This window comes from Mauremys reevesii, linkage group 17, assembly GCF_016161935.1.
Source record: "Mauremys reevesii isolate NIE-2019 linkage group 17, ASM1616193v1, whole genome shotgun sequence".
Lineage (NCBI taxonomy): Eukaryota > Metazoa > Chordata > Testudines > Geoemydidae > Mauremys > Mauremys reevesii.
Window position 1 is genome coordinate 2757089 of NC_052639.1, and position 13462 is coordinate 2770550.

The following is a 13462-nucleotide window of genomic DNA, read 5'->3' on the forward strand; positions in this document are numbered from 1 at the left end:
GGACAGGACCGGGTTGAGCTCCCACTGGGAAACGGGCCGACATACCAGGGCATAAACTCTGTCCAAGCCCTTAAGAAACCTGCCCACCATGGGGTTACCGAACACTGACCCACCCACTGTTCCCGGGTGAAAGGCCAAAATGGCCGCAAGGTGTACCCGCAGGATGATATCGCTAACCCTTGGTGCTTGAGATATAAAAGATTGCCCAAAATAAGGGGAATTGAGGTTGATTGTGGTTCATTTCCCCTTTGTCAAGAACAAATGGAGAAACGCTTCTACTTAGCCAGGTACGTGGCTCGAGTGGAGGGTTTCCTACTTCCTATCAGGACCTCCCTCTCTGGGTCTGAGCACTGAAGCTCAAGAGGGTTCAGCCATGGGAGGGAGCGCTACTGGGTGGTCCACTGAGAGGTTCAGTAACATGGTGAACCAGTGCTGGTGAGGCCACGCTGCCACTATGAGGATCAAAGAAGCCCCATCCTGACGAGTCTTGAGGCACACTCTGCATGTGAGAGGGAATGGCGGGAATGCGTACAGCAGGTGACCCGTTCATGACAAGTGAAAGGTGTCCGCGGCGGAGCCTGTGCTGTGGTTCAGGAAGGAGCAGAACCTCTGGCACTTCCTGTTGCTCCATGTCACGAACAGGTCCGTGTGGGGAGAGCCCCACCTCTGGAAAATGGAGTGAGCGATGTCCATGGAACAAGCGACTGAGGCGGTCTGCCAGCTCGTTCTGCACCCGCAGAAGGTGCAATGCCTGCAGGTGTATAGAGTGGGTGATGCAAAAGTCCCACAGCGCGAGGGCTTCCTGACACAGGGGACAGAAGTGAGGACCCCCCTGTTTGTTTATATAGAACATCGCTGCAGTAATGTCCGTGAGCACTGATACGCACGTGCCCTGAAGGCAGGCCTGGAATGCTTGGCATGCCAGACAAGCCGTCTTCAGCTCCCTTACGCTGATGTGCAGCGATAGCTCTGCCTGGGACCGGAGGCCTTGGCTTCTGATATTGCCCAGATGTGCTCCCCAACCAAGCACATCTGGGCAATATCCGTGACCAGGGAGAGCGTAGATTGGGGTTTGGCAAAGGGTATGTCCCCACAAACCAGTTGTGGTTGCAGCCACCAGGGGAGAGAGTGGAGAATCCGAGGCGGGAGGATCACTATTGAGTCCAATGGGTCCCTGCCCTGTCTGTGCACCTGTGCTTACCAGGCCTGGAGGGGCCGAAGGACAGCCTGGCATGCTGTACCACGTATGTACAGGCTGCCATGTGCCCCAATAGCTTCATACAATTTCTGGCCGTGGTTGTGGGCAAGTGGTGTAGGGTCTGGATAATGTCTGTGAGCGCTTTGAAATGCAGTTCCAGAAGGAACGCTCTCACGTGCGTGGAGTCCAACTCTGTCCTTTGTGTGGGGGTCAATGTGGTCTTGGGCTCATTCAATATAAGTCCCATCGTGTGAAACGTAGCCCGGGCCAGGGACACGTGCTCTGCTACCTGTGCTTGGGACTCGGACTTGATGAGACAGTCGTCCAGATACGGGAATACCTGCACCTGGCGCTTGTGGAGGAAGGCCGCCATGACCACCATAGACTTGGTGAACACCCGGGGGGCCACTGACAGGCCAAATGGGAGCACCCTGAACTGGTATTGCCGGCCACTGACCACGAATCTGAGAAAGCATCTGTAGGCTGAGATGATAACAATATGAAAATATGCGTCCTTCAAATCGAGGGCAGCGTACCAGTCTCCCGGATCCAGGGAGGGAATGATGGCAGCCAGAGAGACCATGTGAAACTTCACCTTCTTTATGAACGTGTTGAGATCTCATAGGTCCAGGATAGGCCGAAGCCCGCCCTTGGCCTTGGGGATGAGGAAATAGTGGGAGTAGAACCCCTTGTCCCTGAATTCGTGGGGAACCTCCTCTGTTGCCCCTAGAGAAGGAATGATTGCACCTCTTGTAAAAGGAGTTGCTACATCATCTATCAGTAGGCTGCCTCCTCCATTCAGTAAGGGGCCCACACTTTCCCTGACCACCTTCTTGTTGCTAACATACCTGTAGAAACCCTTCTTGTTACCTTTCACATCCCTTGCTAGCTGCAACTCCAATTGTGCTTTGGCCTTCCCGATTACACCCCTGCATGCTCGAGCAATATTTTTATACTCCTCACTAGTCATCTGGCCAAGTCTCCACTTCTTGTAAGCTTCCTTTTTGTGTTCAAGCTCACTGAAGATTTCACTGTTAAGCCAAGCTGGTCGCCTGCCATATTTGCTATTCTTTCTGCAAATTGTAATGGTTTGTTTCTGCAACCTCAATAAGACTTCTTTAAAATACAGCCAGCTCTCCTGGACTCCTTTCCCCCTCATGTTATTTGCCCAGGGAATCCTGCCCATCAGTTCCCTGAGGGAGGCAGAGTCTGCTTTTCAGATGTCCAGGGTCTGTATTCTGCTGCTCTCCTTTCCTCCTTGTGTCAGGGTCCTGACCATTAATATCCTGTTGGATTGTATGTGCTGTCAGTGTATGGGAAGTTATGAAGTTTTGCTGTGTGCGTTATTGAAATATGTTGTGAGATTGGGAGATGCCCACAGCCAACCTTTCAGTTACAGCAAAGGACCAGCCAGAGACGTGCTGATGGCCCATTAAAGGGAATCCACTCTCCGAGTGGCCATCCCAGAGACTTCTCTAAGAGAGCAGATATCACTTCATGGCAGGGATCTTTCTAGCAAGCTGGAAGAAGGTATAACGAGAGACAGTGACATCATTACCTGGCCTCTCCCACATGCCCCCTCAACACCTGGAAGAAGGTCTGGAAGACAAAGGCTTTGAACTGGGGAAAGGTGGCTCTGGCCTGTGTACTGGGGAACTGTTACCTTCTGGTACCATCTGTCAGGATGAGACTTTTTTTGATTCAACTCTTGCTTAGACTAAAAGTTTAGGATTTAGAATGTATAAACACGCATTTTTCATGTTCTTACATCTCTGACCTTTATGTCTTCCGTTTATAATCACTTAATCCATCTTTCTGTAGTTAATAAATCTGTTTTTTGTTTTACCTAAAACTACCCATGGCAGAATCGTAACCTTAGTTATGAACTGCCAGGTCTCGTCTCTGACTTCCTCTCTCAGATTCCTTGGAGGCCAGCTCCCTCCTTCCTTGAACTTGGTGTCCTGGTGTTTCCCAACACTGGCTGTCTAGGACCTCCTCAGCTTCTCTGATTAGTGGGATGTGTTTGCATCCCACTCAGAAGCACTTGGTAATTATTGGGGGGGGGGAGTTGGAAACTTTCTGGCTTGAATGAATCATGGGGTTCTCCATGGGCAGGATGTGAACCCCCCCTTTGGGAGGCTGGCCCCTTGGCCCTGCCCCTTCCCCCCCCGACACCCCACCCCACCCCTTAGCCCCTCGCCCACTGGAGTCCTCCCCCCACTGTGGCTGGAGGAGCCCCAGCTGAACCATCCCAAGCACCGGCCCGCCTGTCCACCCTAGCCACCATGAGCCGCGGGCCCCTGGCTGGCCTGCCCCAGCCGCACCGGTTGCCCCACGTCCCGGGCTGGTGGCTGCCCTGAGCCCCAGGCTGACCCCTGGGCTGCCGGCCATCCTGAGCCATCCCAGGCCACCGGCTGCCCTGGGCCACTAGCTGGCCCTGGCTGAGCCCCAAGCTCCAGGCCGCTGGCCCAAGCTGAGCCCCTGCCAGCTTTGGGGCAGAGGGGGAACGAGGGTGGGGCCGAGGGTGGGTGGGGCCATGGCCTGGGTTTGGGGAGACTTAGCCTCCCTTGCCTATTACACCCACCACACATGGGGTTCTCCCCAATTAAAGTGTTTCCATATGCCACCGATTCAGGCTCAGCAAATATGATCTGTGCATAGAACCAGCCAGGCATGGGCCTTTGATCTAAGGACTTTGCCTTGCCTCTTATTCCAAGGGGGTTACCTCATTCATTTGGAGCTGTGCATAACTGATTCCAATGGTAGGATCCAGCTTCCTTATCGCCCAGAAGAATTTACTCTGTAGCTGCAGAAACTGACACACACGGCAATAGAGATGCCAGCAGAACTGACCGGACCTTCTGTCTGTCATCCACCACCCAGGATGGGTTTCACACTGCTTCAGTCAATAAGCCGAGTTCCTTCTTCCCATGGATGTTTGCAGCATAGGGAATGGGGGTCGGGGTGGAGATGGAACCTGAAAAGACTTTCCTGATCCAGAGTTTCCCTTTCAGTTCAGTTTTTCAGAAGAGAGGGGGACACCTGGAGCATGGGGTTACATCCCTGACCATCTTGGCTAATAGCCACTGATGGACCTATCCTCCAGGAACTTACATAATTATTTTTTAAAACCCAGTTATAATTTTGGCCTTCACTACATCCCCTGGCAACAAATTCCCCCGGTTGACTGTGCGTTGAGTGAGGAAGTACTTCCTAATGTTTGTTTTAAACCTGCTTCCTGTTCATTTCATCGGGTGACCCCTGGTTCTTGTGTTATGTGAAGGGGTAAATAAGGCTTCCTTGTTCACTTTCTCCACACCAGTCATGATTTATAGACCTCTAGCACATCTCCCCCCGGTCATCTGAACGGTTCCAGTCTTTTTACCTTTTTCAATTCTACTTTATCTTTTCTGAGATGAGGTGATCAGAATTGTGCACACTATTCCAGGTGTGGGCGAACATGGATTTACAGAAAGGCATTATGATATTTTCTGTCTTATTAGCAATCCCTTTCCTAATGGTTCCTAACATTGTTAGCTTTTTTGATTGCTGTGGACCACAGAAGTTGATCCAATAAAAGATATTCCCTCCCCCACCTTGTCTCTCTAATATCCGGGACTGACCCAGCTACACAGCTCTGTATAAAGCCCGGCATGACCTTTACTGGGTCAGGATTTTGGTTCTTTCCCCATGTTTTGCATATAATGAACGTTGAACCTTGTCATTAATATTGCTATTTCCATCTTGGGGATGTATTTAGATACGTGTTGTTCTGTTATATGCTTATATTTTACATTAAAAAATAAAACTAGTTAAAACAAAAATCACATGGCTTTTCATTCCTTGGGTTCTGGTGCCATCGTGTGGCCATTTTGTTCCACTCCTGCCAATTAAAAGCTCTAGCATAGTGTAAAGAAACATTAGTTCAGGGGTCAGCAACCTTTCAGAAGTGCTGTGCTGAGTCTTCATTTATTCACTCTAATTTAAGGTTTTGTGTGCCAGTGATACATTTTAACGTTTTTAGAAGATCTCTTTCCATAAGTCTATAATATATAACTGAACTATTGTTGTATGTAAAGTAAATAAGGTTTTAAAAACGTTTAAGAAGCTTCATTTAAAATTAAATTAAAACACAGAGCCCCCTGGACCGGTGGCCAGGACCCAGGCAGTGTGAGTGCCACTGAAAATCAGCGCGTGTGCCATAGGTTGCCTACCCCTGCGTTAGTTCCTTGGGAGAGACCCTGCAGGGGAAGTGCATTCATTTAATCTTAATAATTAAATAAAATGAGTGAAATATTCCCCTGGCAGCTGAGTCCCAAGCTGCCTGCTATGCCTCTGCCCAGCTCGCAGCCCAGTGGTTGCTGATGGCCCTCAGCCCCAGGGTGTGAAGCCATGTCATGGTACACTCCTTGCTCTTCCACAAACTTCTGCAACCTCATGATCCAAGAATCACCCAGAGTCCACATGTTGGCAACCCGGCAACGCACACATTTCTTTCCCCTCAGCAGTCCAGGTACCTGTGCTGTCAGTTCCAAACCTCTGCACTGTGTCTCTTTGGAAACACCACATTATCCTGCCCCAAGAGTAGGAATAGCAACTCACCTCCCAAGAGGCTAGTAAATTGAAGATTTTTTGTCAAGCAACTGGCCCCTTCCAAAAGGACAAGACCTCCCAGAACCTGGCTCAAGGGGTGGGGGAAGAGGTCCGTGTAGATGGGCATGGGCCACCCAGATCCTGGCGCACACATGGGGGCAGCAAGAGGAGCTCAGACACCCCCCATATCCGTTTATAAGAGGGATGCTGGAAGGGGCAAGAGGCCCCCCAGATCTGGGCACTCATGTGGGAGAGGAGAATGTGGGGCTGAGAAATGCCTCTGCCCCTATTCTCATCCAGTCGCTCTGCCACTGATCCTCATCCTGTACTTAACCTACCTCCATCCCGAGCTTTAAACTTAACCCTAACACTGATTCTAACTTCAGTTCTACCAGAGGACGGAGGAATAGGACTAAGATTATCTTGAATATTTTTGTACCATCTGAAAACCTTGCCCTGCACCTATATCTTACCCTCCCCTAATCCTAACCCTACGTGTACAATGAACCCTAATCATAACCCTACACCCAAACCCTAGAAGTGTCACAAATCTTAACCCTTACCGTCGCCAACCCCAACCCTGGCCCAAACACCAACCTCAGTCCTAACCAATGTTCCCTCTAAGTTTTTCCATCCATGTGCGGAATTAATTTTATGTGCAGCAGTATCAAGGTAAAGTGTGGGTGTGCACCACCAGTAGAAACAAAAAGCCTAGATAGAATATACATATTTTAGAAGTTACCAGAGGGATAATTACTCCAGCCAGGACAGGTTAGGCATTTTAGAACTCAGTACTCAAAGATTTAAATTTAAGCATAAGAGAGAAATAAAATTATGAAATGCACAGACCAGTTAAAAACCTAAAATAACAGCACTGTGAAAGAATAAAAGCTCAGAGAATATATGTACATTGCAGGAAGTACCAAGAAGTAACAACACCAACACATGAATGTTGGGAGGTGAGTGTGAAAGAGCCAAAGTTTGTGTGTCAGAGACAGTGTGTGGGGTGTGTGAGAGACAGTATGTATTTGTGTGTGACACACAGAGACTCTGTGTCTGACAGACTGTATGTGTGTGAAAGACAGACTGTATGCGTGAGACAGCATGTAAAAGTGTGAGACAGTGTGTGTGTATGAGACAATGTGTGTGTGAGAAAGAGACAGAGCGTGTATGTGTTTGTGACAGTGTGTGTATGTGTGAGAGACACAGACAGTGTGTGTGTTGATTGTGTGTGTGTTGGCTGCTGGGGAAGTCTATGAGAGACCATGCACTGCAGTGTTTTCCCCAGGAATTAAAATTAGGGGGGGGTGTGTTCTAATTTACAGGGGCAAGGATCAGGGCTGATGAGGGGTGAGACCGTGAGGGTGAAGGTGGACTGTATGGCACCATAGTAAAAACTGAAAAAATGTTTCATGACCATTTTATTAGATTTAACTCATGTTTTAAAATCTTTGCACAAATTAAAGTTGGCTACTCAAGCCTTCTATGAAGCACTACAGCTACATCCTTCTTGGTTTCTTGTTATAATTTTGCACAACTCTGTTAATGAACTTCTTGAATGCAATGCGTTCATCTTTGGTGGCTTCTCGTGTGTCTGGTACTTCCATTCCTTCAGTTGATATGCTCATTAGTTCATTCAAATGATCAGGCAGAAGGCGACTTCTTTCAAAACACAAAATTCTATTCAATGATGAAAAAGATCACTCAACTGTAGCTGTTGTGACTGGGAGTAGCAAGAGATGAATTCCTACTTCTTTCAGCCCAGGAAACAGAACACAAAGATCGGGTCGAGCCACTAGTGATGATAAAAAAGAAGTTGAAATCAAATCTTCATTCATTCCTCGTATGTTATTCCACTCTGTGTTCAAATTCTCTATTCTGTCCTGAGCACATGGCAGCCCCATTGCTGGTAGAGCCTCACTCCACTCAATTGTCGGTGTTTTATAGGACAGGGATCTGTAAAAGCTGTGTAGAGGTTGAGTAGAATCTAGAAGTCGCTGTTGTCGATTTTTAAGCATCAAGTCTGTGTACTTTTTCAGTTGTCTTCTTGTCCTACTCACTTAAGGATTCAGTATAAATGCCTTCATTAGTCAACTTCTGAACTGAAGTCTTTGCTTCTTCCAGTACTTGTTCAATGGATAGCTCTCTGATTGATCCAAATGTAGCTTCTATTGCTGGACAAAGATCTACTACTGTTGTAGCAGATGCCTGGATGGCATTGTTTAATGACCCAAGTGGTTTCCAACAGTAGACTTACGAGAGGGAGAATGGCAATAGTCTTCTCTGAACGTAGTAGCAAAAGTAATCCACCAGCCTCACTACTTAGATCCATCCCATCTTGGTAGATACTTTCCAAAGCCAGTAATAATGGCTGGAGTAATTTTAAGACAACAGCCAAGGATCGCTCATGAGAAAGCCAGAGGGTTTTCCCAGGTTGGACTAATTTGAACTTCAGTTCTAGTGTATCTTCTATATTTTCCAAGATATTCAGTGTAGACGAGCTCTTCGTTGCTCTACGGCACTAATTCGCGGGAGACCACTCTTTCAAACACCAGGGCCCTTTTATTTCCTTGTATTTTCCCACCACCACATATCTACAGCTTTATACAGTTTGCTATCAGGCAGGTAGCCCCTTGGGGGAACAGCTTGTTCTTACAGCTAGCTGGGAGCAACAGGTCCTGACTCCTCACTTTCCTGTTCCTCCCCTCCTACTTCCTTCCCCCATCAAGCTCACAGGTGTCTCTCCTTTAGGGCTTTAATCAGCCACCGCCTGGCAGCTCCAATCTCTTCCCCTTACTCGGAGCTGAGCTAGCAGGCTCTGAGCTGACAGGGGCTGAGTCAGTGCCTTTTGGCCAGCACCCTGTTACATTCAGTCTTTTTGGACTCTTGCTGAAAAAAATAATATAATGAAAACATTAAATGTATAGCTTTTTAAATGTCTTTTGAAGAGTCTGCAGCTCATACTAGATATTGATTTCAATTACAACACAATACAAAGTGTACACTGCTCACTTTATATTTCTTTATTACAAATATTTGCACTGTAAAAACAAAATAGTATTTTTCAATTCACCTCATACAAGTACTGTGGTGCAATCTCTGCATCACGAAAGTTGATCTTACAAATGTAGAATTATGTACCAAAAAAATAACTGCATTCAAAAACAAAACAATGTAAAACAAGTCCACTCAGTCCTACTTCTTGTTCAGTCAAATGCTCAAACAAGTTTGTTTACATTTGCAGGAGATAATGCTGCCCGTTTCTTGTTCACAATGTCACCTGAAAGTGAGAATAGGCATTTGCATGGCACAGCTGTAGCCGGTGTTGCAAGATATTTACATGCCAGATGCGCTAAAGATTCATATGTTCCTTCATGCTTCAACCACCATTCCAGAGGACATGCTGACGACGGGTTCTGCTCGATAACAATCGAAAGCAGTGTGGACCAACGCATGTTCATTTTCATCATCTGCGTCAGATGCCGACAGCAGAAGGCTGATTTTCTTTTTTGGTGGTTCAGGTTCTGTAGTTTCCGCATAGGAGTGTTGCTCTTTTAGGACTTCGGAAAGCATGCTCCACACCTCGTCCCTCTCAGATTTTGAAAGGCACTTCAGATTCTTAAACCTTGGGTCGAGTGCCGTAGCTATCTTTAGAAATCTCACATTGGTACCTTTTTTGCCTTTTGTCAAATCTGCAGCGAAAGTGTTCTTAAAATGAACATGTGCTGAGTCATCATCCGAGACTAACAGAACATGGCAGAATGGGGGTAAAACAGAGCCGGAGACATACAATTCTCCCTCAAGGAGTCATGAATTTAATTAATGTTTTTTTAAACGAGTGTCAGCGTGGAAGCGTGTCCTCTGGAATGGTGGCTGAAGCATGAAGGGGCATACAAATGTTTAGCATATCTGGCACATAAACACCATGGGAATGCCTTGTTTTTGAGCGAAGTTATATAACAAAAAAAATCTACATTTGTAAGTTGCACTTTCACGATAAAAAGATTGCACTATGGTACTTGTATGAGGTGATTGAAAAATACTTGTTTTTTTAAATAATTTGTACAATGCAAATATTTGCAATAAAATAAAGTGAGCAGTGTACACTTTGAATCCGAAGAAGTGAGCTTTAGCTCACGAAAGCTCATGCTGAAATAAATTTGTTAGTCTCTTGCATTTAGCCGTATGGGGAAATCCATCAACTTCATACATCATCTCATGCTGAAATAAATTTGTTAGTCTCTAAGGTGCCACAAGTACTCCTGTTTTTTTTGTATTCTATGTTGTAATTGAAATCAATATATTTGAAAATGTAGAAAAACATCCAAAAATATTTATGAAATTTCAATTGGTATTCTATTGTTTAGCAGTGTGATTAAAACTGTGATTAAATCACCACTAATTTTTTTGAGATTGATCGACAGCCCTAAAAATAACCATCCAATCCTCCACATTGTATTGCTTTGCAAAACCTACATTATTCACACACGAGTCACATGAACAAGCGGGATGGCTACCTTTCCTTTTGCTGAGCGACCAGCGCTGGTCAGAAAGGGGGGCAGCAGGCCTTTCTTCAAAAGCAATAAAACTTTCATAACAACTGGAACATTAGCAAGTCCATGGAACTGGCTCAGAAGCAAGACGATATTTCTGATTAGACTGAATCCTGGGCAAGGAGGAGGGGAATTTTGCACACAGCACATGTACGATAACAGCTGTTTCAGGCCAATCCTGGTTTATGTTCTGAGAAGGGCACAGGAGATGATTGGTAAGAGGGCCAACAAAACTGAAACTGCCAGCTCTAGAGCAGCCAACATCGCGAAAGCTGGCTAGGTAACGTTGTTCAAGCACAATACAGGAGAGAAAAAGCTTTAGCTATCATTCTCCTCCTTTAGTGACTGCTTAAACAAGCCCTAGGAGGTTCCACAGGTGACTGCTGAAAGAGGAGTGTCTAAGGCACCAGGGAATGGGACAGTATTTGCACCCCCACGCCCTCCAGGAGAAAAAAGGAGATTGACAAGGAGGTAGGCAGTAAGAGGAGCCTGCAGTCCAGTTTTGTTTTTAAAATAAACAGCTACCTGTTGACTTGCAGAGAGCACACTCCAGGTTATGCCTAGAAGGAAGGGCATTAGTACCCAGACCACGATGGGGATTTATTGCAGGGATTCTTGCCTCAACCAAAAAAAAAAGAAAAAAAAAAGGAAGGTCTCTTTAGTAAAATAGGAGGACTCTTAACCAAGCATATTTTGAGGTCAGAGAACTTCTGTTCCAAAGGATTTATTTCCACAGCTGCTGCTTCAACTCAAAATAGAACAGAACAGATTGAAACTAAAGTAAAAATGGCATCCTTGTCCATCTCCACTCTCAGCTTCCATCCCAAAGGGCTGGATGGCCGTTGTATATGCAGTTGGACTAAAAAACAGAAAACTGAGCAAGCCAGTGTGCCTGAATGTACAGTAATGATCTAAATGACAGCAAACGTGTAGCTTGCTGGGGAAGGGTCCTGCCTCGTTATATGAAGAACGCTGCCATTTAAGGTGCAGCACTGCAAATTTCATGGCCAAATGGTGCCCATACAAGCATAAAGTCCATGCACACTCAAGCTGTAGTTCTCTTTCTACGGACACTTTCTTCTCAGCAACAGACCTGGTTCGGCCACCACTCAGATCCCAGCAGCCCCACAGAACTTCAGCTCCTGCGCTGGCAGAAACCTCCCCTGTGATTCTATAGATTTGGCCAGGCCAGCTCTGCTGCAGCCCCTTCCTCTAAGGCTCAAGGGCACACCGGGAAGGGCTGAACCAATTTTTCATTTTCTCAGCTGCTCGGAAGTTTTCCTGATTTGATAACATTTTTCAAGCACAATTTCATCTGCCAGAGCAGATGAAAGAGAGGACTAGAAATCTAGGGTGCTCACAAGCATAAACAATGCTTGAGAAGCATGGAGCATTCTGACATATACAGCTCAGGGACTGTGGGTTTTTTTCACCTTCCGCTGCGGGATGGATAGCCTAATGGGATCATCTGGGCACGTCTCACCTATCGATTCCTTGCCATTGCAGGGGCATCGGTGGCACCTCAGTTTCTGCTGTTTTCCGCCTGGGGCACGCAATGGTTCAGTCTCTCCCCACTGAAATAATTTAGTCAACTCATTAAGCTCAATACAGGATGAAATGTAATAGCCTGTGAAATACAGCAGGTCAGACTAGATCCCTGCTGGGGTACTTTAGTTCAGCCCGTTTTCTTGCCCACAGTAACTAGACATTTAAGTTTAGATGAAAAATGTATCCCTCTTCTCCAATTTTCAACAGGTTACCTACCGCTGCAGTGTACAGAATGCAATGCACAGAAATACACCCACTGCATTGGGGGAAAGGAATGTTGTGCTTATTGGTGATTTCTTTTGTTTTTTTTTAACAAGATACCGTTGCACCAGTTACAGAACACTGAACTGGTTCCCAGAAGACACAAAACGTGTCTACATTATGACAGCTCGGCAGCATGACGACCGGACACCTGGAAATCCGGGAATGCTTTAGGCTTCTACAGGAAGCTGGGGGCAGGAGCGCCAGTGAAGGCTGTTTAAAGTGGACTCCTCCCAAGTTCCAGAGATAACTATTCTGTGACAGAAACCTGTCCACGGGAGGGGAAAAAATGGTGATGTTACAATGAGACACTGTTTTCCTTACTCCACATTTAAAAGCAGGTAAAGTTCTGTGGCTAAGAAGTCATCATGTCTCATTCAGCTGTTTCCTCTAACTCTCCGTCAGGTGCAAAGATGCTTTTCAGAGTTGACAGGCAGCAGAGGTATATAAAGGATAACCCTTCCTCCAAGGCTGCGGGACAGGAATTTCCTTTCATTTCTGGGCAGAAAGCTTTAGGAACACCACTCGTCCCCTTTCCTCCACCCCAGTGGCTGTAAGTTGGAGGTGTGCTGCGCTGGTTCCATCCAGCCATCTCTGTGATGTGTTGTGTGAGGTGCATGTTATTAGCCAGGATGGGCAGGGATGGTGTCCGTAGCCTCTGACTGCCAGAAGCTGGGAATGGGCGACAGGGGGATGGATCACTTGGTGATTCCCTGTTCTGTTCATTCCCTCTGGGGCACCTGGCACTGGCCACTGTTGAAAGACAGGATACTGGGCTAGATGGACCTTTCTGACGCAGTATGGCTGACTGGCCGTGCAAGCAAACAAAGTCTTATGGTTTTTTGAGGTTGGACCTGTCAGAGAGACGACTCGGATGAAGCACAGAACTTCTTCTAGAGATACAAATCTACCGAGGTATATCCCTGCTCCCCAGCTGAAGGCAAGGGGATGAGAGAGCGGTTCCTAAAAGGTGGTAGGAAGAGGAAGAAAAGTGGAGGTTAAACTAGACATTTAAAAGCATTCTACTGAACAGTATTTCTCTGCTTCTGGGGTGAAGCACTCAGCATTCACTGGGAAAAGTCAGCCTGGGAAAGGCCTTTCAAAGACATGCAGGAGGTGTGGAAACAGACTCAGAAACAAGGGAGCAGCAGCAGCCGCCGCCGAGCCTGAGGCAGGAAGAGCCACGTTGGGTTAAAACTGTCTTTACCCTAACAAAGGAACTTGGCAGCGGCTGCGGTGATCGTGCCCTTCCCTGTGAGAGCTACGCCCCACCTCTGCAGAGGGGTCAGTTTCCATTTGGGGACCACTG